Consider the following 15,973-nt stretch of genomic DNA (forward strand, 5'->3'; position numbering starts at 1 on the left):
CCGGAGAACAAAAGAAGTTCCTGCAAGAAGTCAAAACAGTAAACTCACTTCACGTGACAAAAGGGAAAAACAGAGTATGCCTACGGAGATACGCGCCATACGGCCTGTCCCAGAGGAGTCCCACCACTGGTTGTTACAACCAATCACCTTCAACCATCAGGATTACTCTAGAAGTATCCGGAATGCAGGCTGGACTGCCTTGGTATTAGATCCAATAATTGACGGACTCCACTTTACACAAGTCCTAATGGACGGCGACAGCGATCTAAACCTGCTATACCAGGACACAATCCGCAAAATGGGGATAAACCCAACAATAATTCGCCATGGCAACACTTCATTTCAAGGGGTAACGCCAGGCCCAGATACCCATTGTACAGGTTCCCTCTTGTTAGAAGTTATGTTCGGCTTCCCCGACAACTTCCGAAGCGAAAAGCTAACCTTCCACATCGCCCCATAAGTAGCTATCAAGCACTACTGGGACACGAAGCTTTCGCCCGCTTTAACGCAATACCGCATTATGCATCCCTTACACTTAAAATGCCCGGTCCGCGAGGCATCATCTCATTAAAGGGAAATATCGAGTGTTCCTCGTGCGCGGAAGATTGTGCAGCTGCCTTGACAGCCACACACTAAACCAGCTTTACTAGTCAAAGCACCTAAACAGGTCGTTCAAGACCCCAGACATGGCTAGACGAGTCTGGCGTAAACATACAAAGGCTTACTAGCCGCATACCACTGTATAAGGGGCTCCGCGCGTATACAACAAGAGACAATAAAGCTCAATTCTACACATTTTTTGAATTATACTTTGTTTATTTAATATAACATAGATTTTTCGCACGATTGTTTTCAACTAAGTTCCTCTCTTTTACAACTGAACACCGTGCTACACCCGTCCAGGATACGGCACAACGGAGACACATGCGCAGACGTGCAGTAGGGACCCATTCCAAGGATTCTTTTCAGATTAAGACCCTGCGTAAACCTTTTTTTACTGTCTCTTGTTGATAACATCCCTCGGTTTTTTGTTATAACCGAGGAGGAGGCTGGCGTCTTGGCATGTGGCCACGTCAAAATTTTGCGCGTACCTGGACACCAGGGGCTTCTTACCAAGGGCTTTTGTTCAGCCCATTTTCATAAAGACCGAATACCTTAGGGAGTGCTCGGCGTCGCGAGTGTGGCCTTATATGCATCAACTCCGAATCATGTCTTTGGTCAAATGTTGGGTTTGCCCGGCTCCTGTGTTTTGCTGCCTTATGTTCCGCTCTATCGGCTAAAGTGGCACCAGGAGAACTACTGCGATTTTGCCCCGGTTCGGCCAGGCGAGCACCTCAGTAGAGAAAGCCGAAAACTGACTGTCATGATATAGCGTGAGACTGGTCAACCACTCCACGACCCGCCGGAATCTTTAGGATTCCTCTGCATTAAGGAAGGGCCGTTTCCCGGCCAGGCACACATGCGCCCCGAATTCGGGTGAGCGCGGTGCCCTTAGGGCCTATATAGTAGCCCCACTGTCAAACTCCTATGGCTAAGTGAAAGTGATAAAGCATTATAGTCCGGTTGCCTAGTTCGCTGCGCTATCACCTCCTTAATACGACCAAGACGTTGGATCAAGTGTGAAAATGCGCCTTCTGCGAACACCCCCGCATTATATGCGTGGGGGCTGAAGCCGAAGACTGCCATCTTTCAGGTTATATACACATATACATTAACGGCCGCATAGGAGGTATTCTAATTCTTGAAAGCACATGTATAAAAAGCTTTTATATTCCATCGAAACATTGTTTTTCAATAATACATGTTATTCGAATATAACATCCTTCGAGCACTGCGTCTCTATTAAACGAGCGCCTTGCAGAACTTCCTGAAAATAGTGCTCGGCAGGTACTCGGCTCTCGTCCGAATCTTAGGATGCAACAGCAGTGGCCGTCATATCCGCCCAGTATGTCTTCACACGGGCAAGAGCCATCTGCGCACCCTCTATGCACGCTGACCTCTTCATTGCATTAATATGCGGCACCGCACCGAGGAACTGCTGCACCAAGCTAAAATAATTCTTGGGCTCGGGCCTTTTCGGCCATAGATGACTCACGACATACTTCATGGCAAGTCCGGATAACCGATTCAGCTCCGCCCATGCGGCCAAACGATCGGTTAATGGAAGCGGGCGCTCTTGATTATGGAACTGCGACCAAAAAAGTTCTTCCACTTCGTGGTCATTTCGATCCCGGAAGTGTTCGGTCGCGTCCGCGGCACTCGCCGCCAAGTCCAGATAAGTGTTCGCCACACTCCACTTCCGGTCCAATGGAGCATATTTAGGATCCCCGAACTTCATCCGCAGCATATAGGGCTTTCCAGCCGTGATATCTCCGGCCTGACGTAGCTCCCCCTTCATAGCTCTCATCGCAGAGCGAGTATCCTTGGCCTCGGTAGTGACCTTCTGTAGGTCCTTCTATGCGACACGATCTTCTTTTTCAAGAAGCTTGCAGTGGTCGGCAGCATTCTTGAACTTTACAGCCATCTCGGCCATTTCCTTCTTGCTTTGACAGTGAGCAGCCTGTTCGGCTTTCAGCTCTTCAGCCGCCTTTAAGGCAGCCGCATCGCTTATCCTAGCCTGCTCCTTGGCTCGGGCAAGTTCTGCCCGAAGGTTCTCCATGGCAGCAGCACCATCTACATCAAGCACACATGTTATAAGGTATGGGCATCAAACTCCTCTTACCAGGTATCTTCGAAATTACATACCTTGTGCCTCATCCAGCCGCTTGTTGACAAGTGCGATGTCGGCATCTGCCACGTCAAGTTGCCGCTTTAGCTCGGCAAATTTATCAGTCCGGCTAGGCAGCCTACACTTCGCCACCTACATAGGGAAGGCGACATATCATACCTGGGATTATGATCCTCGGCGCGCCGTCATTTTTGACAACGCACCTAGTCTCAGGGGCTACTATCTATACAGGGCGCATTTTATATATGCGGATCTGTCAAAAGGTACATCATTTCGAGTACCTCAAAGCCTGTCAGCAAACTCCTGACGGCCTCGTACAACCCGCTCTCCGCGGATGAAATTCTTCTAATCACCGTATCCATCAACGCACGGTGTTCTTCTGAGATAGACCTCGCCCCAGTAGATCCTTCAGCTCCTCCGACCGTGCACTGGACGGTGCCGGACTAGTCCGATGGCCTCTTTCGAAGGCCCGACACGGAGGGCCTTGGGGTGCAATACGACTGCCTTCCGGCCCTGCCGGATTCAGAGAAACCCTCCGTGACGACACCTCAGGGTCGCCCGCCTCGCAGGGGGAGGCGTTCTGCTCTCCATCATCTCTGGACGAAGATCCCCTGAAGACGAGCTCTGCTGAGAAGGGCTGAGATCCGAACTACAAGGTGAATTTTTGGTTATCTTCCTCAGAAATAGAACAAGGATGTCTCTCATTTACAACCCCCCTCTTTACTTACGGCTCGGTGGAGAGCTGATCCCCTCGGGAGCGCAAAGCAGCCGAGGCATCCCTCGGTGCCCGACCCTCTGACGAAGATTTCTTCCCCCGCTTTGAGGCCATGGCCTCCGGGTCTTCAGAGGCGGTCCTTTTCTTCCCCTGGTTAGAGGAATTCTCGATTCCTCCTTTCCTGACAGCCTCCTTCGAGGAGGCGGTACCTTCCTTGTTCCCCTCTTCGCCTTCTTCCAAAGGCGCAACTTCTAGCATCCTGGTTAACACGGGATCCGGCGTAGTCTTAGGGAGGGGGGCCGGACACCTGATAAGCTTTGCTTTCGCTATCCACTCCTGTTTAAGGGACAACTCTTTAAAGGGCAATTTCATGATGAATATACGGATGGCGTGTCCGGGTTCAGGGCTACTTACTTGGGTATCCGGCGATTGCAGCTCAAACCTGCGTCCTCGGACGAGTCCGGACACATTGCTCATGATCCAAAGAACAATTTGTACATCTCCACGGGCGTCGCGCCCATAAAATATTGGAGGGCTCGCGGTCCTTCCGGATTAAACTCCCACATGCGGAGGGGGCGACGTTTGCAGGGCAGGATGCAGCGAATCAACATAACCTGCGTCACTACGGCCAGAGTGATATCTCTTTCTAGGAGATCCCGAACACGGCCCTGCAACAAGGGCACGTCCTTGGACGGCTCCCAGTTAAGTCCTTTATTGACCCCTGACGATAGCTGTGGTGGGGGACCCGAGCGAAAAGCAGGTGGTGCTACCCATTTGGTGCCCCTGGGAGCTGTGATATAAAACCACTCTCGTTGCCATAAGCCGAACTCCTCCTGAAAAGAGCCCTCGGGCCATGGAGCGTCGGCAATCTTGCTTATAACAGCACCTCCGCACTTTGCGTGCTGCCCCTCGATTATCTTCGCCTCTACCTTGAAGGTCTTAAGCCACAATCCGAAGTGAGGAGTAATATGGAGGAAGGCCTCGCACACGACAATGAACGATGAGATGTGGAGGATGGACTCCAGAGCCAAATCATGAAATTCCAGCATGTAATAAAACATGAGCCCGCTCATGAAGGGGTCCGTCGGGAAGCCTAGCCCCCGGAGGAAGTGGGACGTGAACATCACGCTCTCACCAGACTTGGGAGTGGGAATAACCTGCCCTTGTGCAGGCAGCCTATGAGAGATTTCGCCGGTTAGATACCTGGCATCTCTTAGCTTTAGCACATCTTCTTCCGTAACGGAGGAAGGCATCCACCGGCCTCGAAGGTCGGAGCCGGACGTCATTGGAGGTCCGAAGCGCCTGAATCTGGAGCTTTGGGTGTTGGAACTCAAGGCGAGAGGCGGATTTGACCGGGATTGAAAGGGAGGAGTCGAGCCTTGGTCTCTTTATAAAGAGTTGAATTCCAAGAGCCCTCCCCGTGACCGTTTGGGACTCACTTTCGATTAAGGAGACATACCAATGGCACAGTTGGGTTACCCACACCCGTATTGATGAGAATCCCGGAATAAGGGGACACGATCTCTGCTTTGACAAGACATGCCAAGGAAACCGCCTCACTAAACGCGCTGAGGTGGGACAGTCAAACGATTCGAATAAAGGCTTGGCCGTGGCATGATGTCACGCTGCGGAATACATCAGCAGATTAGATTTGTACAAATATTATTCTCTCTACGGTGGTATGTGGAACTTATTTTGCAGAGCCGGACACTATCCTTGTGTTCAAACATCTTCTATGAAGTATTCGGAGGAGGAACCCGCCTTGCAATGTCGAAGACAATTTGCGCGCCGGACTCGTCGTCATTGAAGCCTGGTTCAGGGGCTACTGAGGGAGTCCCGGATTAGGGGGTGTCCGGATGACCGGACTATGACCGTTGGCCGGACTCTTGGACTATGAAGATATAAGATTGAAGATTTCGTCCCGTGTCCGGATGGGACTTTCCTTGGCGTGGAAGGCAAGCTTGGCGATACGGATATGTAGATCTCCTCTCATTGTAACCGACTCTGTGTAACCCTAGCACTCTCCGATGTCTATATAAACCGGAGGGTTTTAGTCCTTAGGACGAACAACAATCATACCATAGGCTAGCTTCTAGGGTTTAGCCTCTCTGTTCTCGTGGTAGATCTACTCTTGTACTACCCATATCATCAATATTAATGAAACAGGAGTAGGGTTTTACCTCCATCGAGAGGGCCCGAACCTAGGTAAAAACATCGTGTCCCTTGTCTCTTGTTACCATCCACCTAGACGCACAGTTCGGGACCCCCTACCCGAGATCCGCCGGTTTTGACACCGACACCCGTACCTTACAACATGTGTGCTTGATGCAGATGGTGCCGCTACCATGGAAAACCTTCGGGCGGAACTTGCCCAAGCCAAGGAGCAGGCCAGGAAAAGCGATGCGGCTGCCTTAAAGGCGGCTGAAGAGCTGAAAGCCGAACAGGCTGCTCACTGCCAAAGCAAGAAGGAAATGGCCAAGATGGTTGTAAAGTTGAAGAACGCTGCCGACCGCTGCAAGTTTCTTGACAAAGAAGAGCGGGTGGCACAGAAGGACCTAGAGAAGCTCACTACCAAGGCCAAGGATACTCGCTCTGCGATGAGAGCTATGAAGGAGGAGCTACGTCAGGCCAAAGATATCACGGCTTGAAAGCCCTTTATGATGCAGATGAAGTTCAGGGATCCTAAATATGCTCCGTTGGACCGGCAGAGGAGTGCGGCGAACACTTATCTGGACTTGGCGGCGAGTGCCGCGGACGCGGCCGAACACTTCCGCGATCAAAAGGACCACGAAGAGGACAAGCTTTTTTTGGTCCCAGTTCCATAATCCAGAGCGCCCGCTTCCATTAACCGATCGTTTGGCCGCATGGGCGGAGCTGAATCGGTTATCCGGACTTGCCATGAAGTATGTCGTGAGTCATCTATGGCCGAAAAGGCCCGAGCCCAAGAATTATTTTAGCTTGGTGCAGCAGTTCCTCGGTGCGGTGCCGCATATTGATGCAATGAAGAGGTCAACGTGCATAGAGGGTGCGCAAATGGCTCTTGCCCGTGTCAAGACATACTAGGCGGAGATGAAGGCCATTGCTGTTGCATCCCAAGATTCGGACGAGAGCCGAGTACCTGCCGAGCACTATTTTCAGGAAGTTCTACAGGGCGCTCGTTTAATAGAGACGCAGTGGTCGAAGGATGTTATGTTCGAATAACATGTATTATTTGTAAAACAATCTTTCGATGGAATATAAAAGATTTTTATACTTGTGCCTTCAAGAATTAGAATACCTCCTGTGTGGCCGTTTAATGTATATGTGTATATAACCTAAAAGATGGCAGTCTTCGGCTTCAGCCCCCACACATATAATGCGGGGGTGTTTGCAGAAGGCGCATTTTCACACTTGATCCAACGTCTTGGTCCTATTAAGGAGTTGGTAGCGCAGCGAACTAGGCAACTGGACTATAATTCTTTATCACTTTCACTTAGCCATAGGAGTTTGACAGTGGGGCTACTATATAGACCCTAGGGGCACCGCGCTCACCCGAATTCGGGGCGTGTGTGTGCCTGGCCGGGAAACGGCCCTTCATTAATGCGGAGGAATCCGAAAGATTCCGGCGGGTCATCGAGTGGTTGACTAGTCTCACGCTATATCATGACAGTCAGTTTTCGGCTTTCTCTACTGAGGTGCTCGCCTGGCCGAACTGGGGCACAATCGCAGTAGTTCTCCTGGTGCCACCTTAGCCGATAGAGCGAAACGTAAGGCAGCAAACACAGGAGACGGGCAAACCCAACATTTGACCAAAGACATGATTCGAAGATGATGCATATAAGGCCAAACTCGCGACGCCGAACACTCCCTAAGGTATTCGATCTTTATGAAAACGGGCTGAACAACGCCCTTGGTAAGAAGCCCCTGGTGTCCAGGTACGCGCAAAATTCTGACGTGGCCACATGCCAAGACGCCAGCCTCCTCCTCGGTTATGACAAGAAACTGGGGGATGTGTATCAACAAGGGACAGTGAAAAAGGTTTATGCAGGGTCTTAATCTAAAAAGAATCCTTGAAACGGGTCCCTACTGCACGTCTACGCCCGTGTCTCCGTAGTGCCGTATCCTGGACGGGTGTAGCACGGTGTTCATCTGTAAAAGAGAGGAACTTAGTTGAAAAAGATCATGCAAAAATCTATATTGTATTAAATAAACAAAGTATAATTGAGAAAATGGATAGAATTGAGCTTTATTGTCTCTTGTTGTACACGTGCGGAGCCCCTTGTAGGGGGGTATGCGGCTAGTAAGCCCTTGCATGTTTACGCCGGACTTGTCTAGCCATGTCCGAGGTCTGAACGACCTGTTTAGGTGCTTTGATTAGTGAAGCTGGTTTAGTGTGTGGCTATCAAGGCAGCCGCACAGATTTCCGCGCACGAGGAACACTTGATATTTCCCTTTAATGAGATGATGCCTCGTGGACCGGGCATTTTAAGCGTAAGGGATGCATAATGCGGTATTGCATTAAAGCGGGTGAAAGCTTTGCGTCCCAGTAGTGCTTGATAGCTACTTGTGAATGGGGCAATGTGGAAAGTTAGCTTTTCGCCTTGGAAGTTGTCGGGGGAGCCGAACATAACTTCCAACAGGAGAGAACCCGTACAACGGGTATCTGGGCCTGGCGTTACCCCTTGAAAGGAAGTGTTGCAATGGCGAATTTTTGTTGGGTTTATCCCCATTCTGTGGATTGTGTCCTGATATAGCAGGTTTAGTCCACTGCCGCCGTCCATTAGGACTTGTGTAAAGTGGAGTCCGTAAATTATCGGATCTAATACCAAGGCAGTCCAGCCTGCGTTCCGGATACTTCTAGAGTAATCCTAATGGTCGAAGGTGATTGGTTGTAACAACCAGTGGCGCGACTCCTCTTCGACAGGCCATATGACGCGTATCTCTATAGGCGCCACTCTGTTTTTCCCTTTTGTCACATGAAGTGAGTTTAATGTTTTGACTTCCTATGGGAACTTCTTTTGTTCTCCGGTGCTCTTCTTGTAGGGTTCGTCGTCGTCCTCGCTTGGTATGTCGAGCCCCTTGTGTTCGGCATTGAGTTTGCCGGATTGCTTGAAGACCCAACAATCTCTATGGGTATGGTTTGCAGGCTTCCCGGGAGTACTGTGGATTTGGCATATTTTGTCCAAGATTTTGTTTAGGTTAGATAGCTCGTCCCTGTTATCCTTGAGGGGCAGCTTTTTCTGACTCTGCCGAGAGCTTTTGAATCCAGCGTTGACTGTCGTGCTCTTCGGGTTGTTTCCCTTGGTCCGGCGCTGGTCCTTGCTATGTCACGGTTTCCCGTTTCCATCCCTAACTTCGGATGTACTTGGGTCGCTGGTGCTGCTTCTTTCCAACTAGCTATCCTCTCCTACGCAAAAGCGGGTCATGAGGCTTGTTAATGCGGCCATTGTTCTTGGCTTTTCTTGGCCGAGGTGTCTGGCGAGCCATTCGTCTCGAACGCTATGTTTGAAAGCTGCTAAGGCTTCGGCGTCCGGATAGTCGACTATCTGATTCTTTTTAGTAAGAAATCTGTTCTAGAGTTTCCGGGCTGACTCTCCGGGTTGTTGAGTTATATGACTTAGATCGTCTGCATCCGGAGGTCGGACATAGGTCCCTTGAAAATTTGCCCGAAAAGCATCCTCGAGCTCTTCCCAACTTCCGATGGTGTTTTCAGGAAGGCTTTTAAGCCAATGCCGGGCTGGCCCTTTGAGCTTGAGGGGTAAGTATTTTATGGCGTGGATGCCATCTCCTCTAGCCATGTGTATGTGGAGGATATAATCCTCAATCCAGACTTCAGGGTCTGCTGTTCCGTCGTATGCCTCTATGTTTACGGGCTTAAATCCCGCTGGAAATTCATGGTCCAGCACCTCATCATTGAAACATAGGGGGTGTGCGGCACCTCTAAATTTGGGTGTGCCATGATGTTCGGATACTTGTTGCGTTGCATTGCTTACTAGAGCTTGCTTTCTTAGCCCATAGATAGATCTGGCTAGACCGTCTTTTTGATGCAAATCCTTCTGCGGATCGCGTGCCGGCTTGAGTGCGGCACCCTTTGCCGCTCTATGTTGGCCATGGGGTTGTTTATCCGACTGGGTGTCTTCCTTATTTTTTGATTGCGGGGGCTCTAAGGCCTCCTCATTAAATTCCGACAGTAATTTTCGCTTTGGATAGCTCTTTGTGTGGTGACTGTCGCCGTATTTGTCTGCGGTGTTGAGTACTTTGCCCCATCTAATTCTGAGTGCATCTTCCGCTGTTTTGAGCTTCCGCTTCTGCTTTTTCAGGCTACGCGCAGTGGCGACGAGTCTTTTGTGGAGGTTCTTCTGCTCCAGCAACTTGTCCGGCGTGAGGTCGTCCGGACTATTATCTTCGCCAGGGACGGGTTGTTCGGTTTGTTTATCCAAGTTGCCCTATTCGGACGATTGCTCGATGGCATGTTCGTCGTCCGCCAGTTCGCCCTGCTCTGCGGCTGGGTCTCTGTCGAGGTGGGGTCTGGAGCGGCGCTTACGCCGTCGCTTTGACTGCTTTTCGAGGGAAGGATCCCTTGTTGCGTCCTTTGTTCCTCGTCGTCGTTTCTTTTAGGTGTGTCCACCATGTATACATCGTGAGATGAGGTGGTTGTCCAGTGCCCTATAGGTGCTGGTTCCTGTTCGTCTCCTACATCATCGTCCATACTGTTGATGTCTTCGGAGTCGAAGTCTAGTATGTCGGTTAAATCATTGAAAGTGGCTACGAAGTGGGTGGTGGGTGGGCCTTGAATTTCTTCATCATCCGCATCCCATCCCTATTGACCATAGTCCGGCCAGCGCTCTCCTGATAAAGAGAGAGACTTTAGTGAATTCAGAATGTCGCCAAAGGGCGAGTGCTGAAAGATGTCTGTGGCGGCGAACTCCATGATCGGCGCCCAATCGGTTTCGATCGGCCGGGGCGCGGAAGGTTTCGAGTCTGGAAAGGAGTCTGGCACCTTGGAGTCACAAGCTTCGCAAAGGACAAGGTTGGTGTTCGGCTCGATTTGCCATAGAGATTGCAGCCCCCGAGGCAGTGTCCAGCCACCCGTCCTCGATTGGCGCAGTCAGCTCCGAGCTAAGAGTCGGAGCGGACACTGGGGCGGCCTCCTGGGCACTGTTCGGCGGCAGAGCTAGATCATGCCCATCGTGACAGTGCGGCGCGCTCGGCTGTGGCTCGGACCTGTCGAAGATCAAGTCTCCGCGGATGTCAGCCGTGTAGTTCAAACTTCCAAATCTGACCAGATGGCCAGGGGCGTAGCTTTCGATCTGCTCCAGATGGCCAAGCGAATTGGCCCGCAGTGCAAAGCCGCCGAATACGAAGATCTGTCCGGGGAGAAAAGTCTCACCCTGGACCGCATCGTTGTTGATGATCGGAGGAGACATCGGGCCTAAAGATGACGACACAGAGGAACTCTCAATGAAAGCACCAATGTCGGTGTCAAAACCGGCAGATCTCGGGCAGGGGATCCCGAACTGTGCGTCTAGGCGGATGGTAACAAGAGACAAGGGACACGATGTTTTTACCCAGGTCCGGGCCCTCTCGATGGAGGTAAAACCCTACTCCTCCTTGATTAATATTGATGATATGGGTAGTACAAGAGTAGATCTACCACGGGATCAGAGAGGATAAACCCTAGAAGCTCGCCTATGGTATGATTGTTGTTCGTCCTACGGACTAAAACCCTTCGGTTTATATAGACACCGGAGAGGGCTCGGGTTACACAGAGTCGGTTACAATGGGAGGAGATCTACATATCCGTATCGCCAAGCTTGCCTTCCACGGCAAGGAAAGTCCCATCCGGACACGGGACGAAGTCTTCAATCTTGTATCTTCATAGTCCAGGAGTCCGGCCAAAGGTTATAGTCCGGTTATCCGGACACCCCCTAATCCAGGACTCCCTCAGTGAGTGACTGAAACACAAACCCGAGTAAGAGGGGTTGTTGCGTATGGGAATAAAGAGGACTTGATGCTTTAATTCTATGGTTGGGTTTTACCTTAATGATCTTTAGTATTTGCGGACGCTTGCTAGATTTCCAATCATAAGTGCATATGATCAAAGTAGAGTAAGTATGTTAGCTTTTGCCTCTCCCTCATATGAAATTGCAATAGTGATTACCGGTCTTGTTAACAATTGCCTAGGACAATTCCGCACATCGATCCACCATTATTCCACACTCGCTATTTATATTACTTAGTAATATATTCTAACTTTATGATAACAGCACCTACTTTTATATTTTAGCTCTCCGATTTCATGCAAAGTTATCCTCTTCATACCCACAACACAGTTTTATTTCTCGTTTCTAGTTGGAAGCAAAAGTTCGGTGCACGTAGAGTCGTATCAGTGGCAGACAGGGCTTGAGAGAATATTGATCTTACCTTTAGCTCCTTGTGGGTTCGACACTCCATACTTATCACTTCCACCTTTGGGAATTGCTACGATGATTCCCTGCACTTGGGGATTATCATGCTCTTTTCTGGCGCCGTTGCCGGGGAGCAATAGCGTGCGGTTGATATTCTCGTGCGTGCTTGTTTGCTTTCTTTACTTAGTAGATTTTGTTTTTCCCTTTTTGTTCCTGTTTAGCTGTTGGTGAAACATACAACTTTTTTTAAAAAGAATGAAAATACCAAAAAGGAATTGCTTGCCTCTCATGCCTAAAAAAGTTTTTTCAAAAAGAGAAGTGATTGGAAAGTTATGCATTGAAGAAGTGAGGGTCGACCTTGAGCACTTGTGTTCATGCTCACGGAAACAATGTAGAATTTTTCATAGAAGTTTATCTGTAAATAATCATCCTCTTGTTTATATCCTTTGTATTATAAAAATAATGTGTCAAGCTTTGGTTTTAGCATGATAAGATTGCTTGTTTACTTTGTGCAGAACAAAAACAGAAACTTTGGCTGTAGTGCATGAATTTACATTTTTTACTGGGAAGTCAAATGGGTCTGAAACTTTTTGCACATTACTTCTGTACAAATTGTTCAAATTTTAAAATTTATTTCATAATTTCTGGAGTTACATAAGTTTACTAAACTTCCAGATTACTACAGACTGTCCTGTTCTTAACAGATTCTGTTTTTCGTGTGTTGTTTGCTTATTTTGATGTATCTATGGATACTATCGGGGGTTATGAACCATAGAGAAGTTGGAATAAAGTAGGTTTAACACCAATATAAACAAAGAATGAATTAATTACAGTACCTTAAAGTGGTAGTTTGCTTTATTACACTAACGGATCTCACAAAGTTTTTGTTTAAGTTTTTGTGAATGAAGTGTTTGAAGAACGAGGAGTTGCCAATGTGAGAAGAATAAAGAGAGATAAGAGTTCAAGCTTGTGGATTCCCAAGGCACCGCAAGTAAATATTTCAAAGGATACTCTAGCATCTAAGCTTGTGGATGCCCCGGTTGGCATCCCATCTTTCTTCTACGGCAAATATCGGTATACCTCGGTTTTTGTTTTGTTCACATTGTTTGTGCCCTTTGTGTTTTTCTTTTTCTTTAAGAATTATGCTAGTATGAGATATCTATTCATTGATTTATAGAATACTTCATGTGCTTCACTTGTATACTTTAAGTATGATCTTATAGAATTACTCTTTGTGCTTCACTCAAATCGTTTGAGTATGGTTTTACAGAATTCGTCGTACGCTTCACTTGTATATTTTTGAGCTTGTATGTTGGCTAGTCTATATTAATTGTAAAATGCTCCAGGAACTTCACTTATATATTTTGAAGTATGAATAATGCTATAGTTTAAAGTGGGTTTGGAAGAGTGTCAACTTTAGGAATTAGTGATCCCACTATCTTGGAGGATGTTGAATCTATGTACGATATTTATGAAAGTGGATTTGGAAGAGTGTCAACTTTAGTTAGTATTCCACTATTTCGGCAGAGGTTCCATTTGAGTATGAGAACAAAGATGCTATCATGATGCTACTGAAAATTTTTATGAGGGAGGAATATGTGCTTGTAGGAGTTGCAATAATGTCAAGTTTCCTCTCTACGTGCTTAGAGTTTTGTAGTTATACTTGTTTTGCCTTCCTATGCTAGCTGATTCTTGTTCCTATAAATTGTGTGCTCACAAAATCCCTAGGCACAGGAAGTGAGTTAGATTTAAATGTGCTAAGTCATATTCTTCATGATGCTCTCTTTGTGTTTCAAATCTTTTCTTTTATGCGAGCATCATTGAAATCATCATGCCTAGCTAAAAGGCATTAAAGAAAAACGATTGTTGGGAGACAACCTAATATTTATCCTTTCTGTTTTTGTGTGTCTACATGATTAAACTAATTTATTAATCATGTTTTATAGATTTTGTTTCAATAAAGTGCCAAGTAAGACCTTTGGGAAGACTTGGGTGAAAGTTAAGGTGATCTTGATGTAAAAAGCAGAAACTTTGCGCTCACGAGATTAGCTGTCATTGTTTACAGAAGAGTGATTTTGAGTTGATTATTTTTTAAGACGTTTAATAGACAAATTCCTCACGTCCATAAATTTATTCTATAATTTTTGGAGTAGCAGAAGTATGGTTATTGTTCATATCATTACAGACTGTTCTGTTTCTGACAGATTCTGTTTTCATTGCATAGTTTGCTTGTTTCCAAGTTTCTATGGCTTATATTCCTCAATATAAATTGTAGAAATAATATGGTACAGTAGGCATTGTGTGAAAACAATTATGAGCCTTGTATTTTACAGTACCAAAGTGCATGGTTTACTCTTTATCATACTAACCTATCTCACGAAGTTTGGATGGGTTTTGTGTGGTTGAAGTTTTCAAGTTTTGTGTAAAGATTCGATGGACTATGGAATAAGGAGTGGCAAGAGCCTAATCTTGGGGATGCCCAAGGCACCACAAGGTAATATTCAAGGACAACCAAGAGCCTAAGCTTGGGGATGCCCCGGAAGGCATCCCCTCTTTCGTCTTCGTTCATCGGTAACTTTACTTGGAGCTATATTTTTATTCACCACATGATATGTGTTTTGCTTGGAGCGTCATTTTATTTTGTTAGTATTTGCTTGATAGTATTTAGATTAACTTTTTGCATCTTTATTTTCAATAAAAAAAAGTCAAGTATAAGCCTTTTCCATGTTTACTTTGCAAGTATACATGTTGCTGTTTGAAAACAGAAAGTTTACCGCTGTTGCAAAAATTCCCTAGAAAAGTCAGAGAATGGTATAACGTTGAATATTTTTGCATATTAAGCTCTGATAAATTTATTACAGTGGGAATTTTAGTTCATAATTGTTTGAGTTAGGTAAGTATTGATACTCTTGCATTCTTTACAGACTGTACTGTTTTGGCAGATTGCTGTTATGGTTGCATTGTTTGCATATGTTTGCTTGTTTAATGATTATATTTGAGGATAGGAGTATTAAGTATGCAGATGCATTTAGTATTCAATGTTCAATAATAATTTTATTGATTTGTTACAGTAGAATATGATAAGGTTTCGCATTGGCTTATACTAACCTATCTCACGAGTTCTTGTTGAGTTTGTTGTGAATGAAGCTTATGATAAAAAGAGAAACCGTGATATGAGAGGAATTAAGGAGACATAAAAGCTCAAGCTTGGGGATGCCCAAGGCACCCCAAGATAATATTTCAAGAAGTCTCAAGCATCTAAGCTTGGGGATGCCCCGGTAGGCATCCCACCTCTCTTGTTCAACAACTATCGGTTAGTATCGGTTGAGCCTAAGTTTTTGCTTCTTCACATGACTTGTGTTATCCTTGCAATGTCATTTTATTTCAATTTTAATCGCTGTTTGAATAAAATATTTGGATCTGAATTATTTAATAAAAAAGAGAACCCTCCTATGGCTAGTTAATTATTTGACAACTCAGTGTCTTTCACTCATATCTTTTGGAGTAGTTTGTCATTTACTCGTGTGCTTCACTTATATCCTATGAGTAAATGGTTGAATGAGTTGAATGTCATGAATATGAACTTATATATGTTTCATTTGCTTATAACAAGGATAGTAATGACTTCACATGTAAAGAGTATGAGGCATAAAAATTGTTGAGAGTTGGCAACTGCAGTTTTGGTCATCGTTGCAATTAATAGGAAGTAATAAGGAAAGAGAGGTTCACATACAAATATATTATCTTGGACATATTTTATGATTGGGAGCACTCATTAAGTATGACATGCTAAAAGAGTTGACGTTGGACAAGGAAGACAACGTAATGGTTTATGTTTTCCGACATCTCAGTTAAAGTATATTGTCATTGACCTTCCAAACATGTTGAGCTTGCCTTTCCCCCTCATGCTAGCCAAAAATTCCTATCACCAAGTAGAGATACTACTTGTGCTTCCAAATATCCTTAAACCCAGTTTTGCCATGAGAGTCCACCATATCTACCTATGGATTGAGTAAGATCCTTCAAGTAAGTTGTCATCGGTGCAAGCAATAAAAATTGCTCTCTAAATATGCATAACTTATTAGTGTGGAGAAAATAAACTTTGTACGATCTTGTTGTGGAAGTAATAAAAGCGACGAACTA

Source organism: Triticum dicoccoides, chromosome 5B (assembly GCF_002162155.2).
Source record: "Triticum dicoccoides isolate Atlit2015 ecotype Zavitan chromosome 5B, WEW_v2.0, whole genome shotgun sequence".
Lineage (NCBI taxonomy): Eukaryota > Viridiplantae > Streptophyta > Magnoliopsida > Poales > Poaceae > Triticum > Triticum dicoccoides.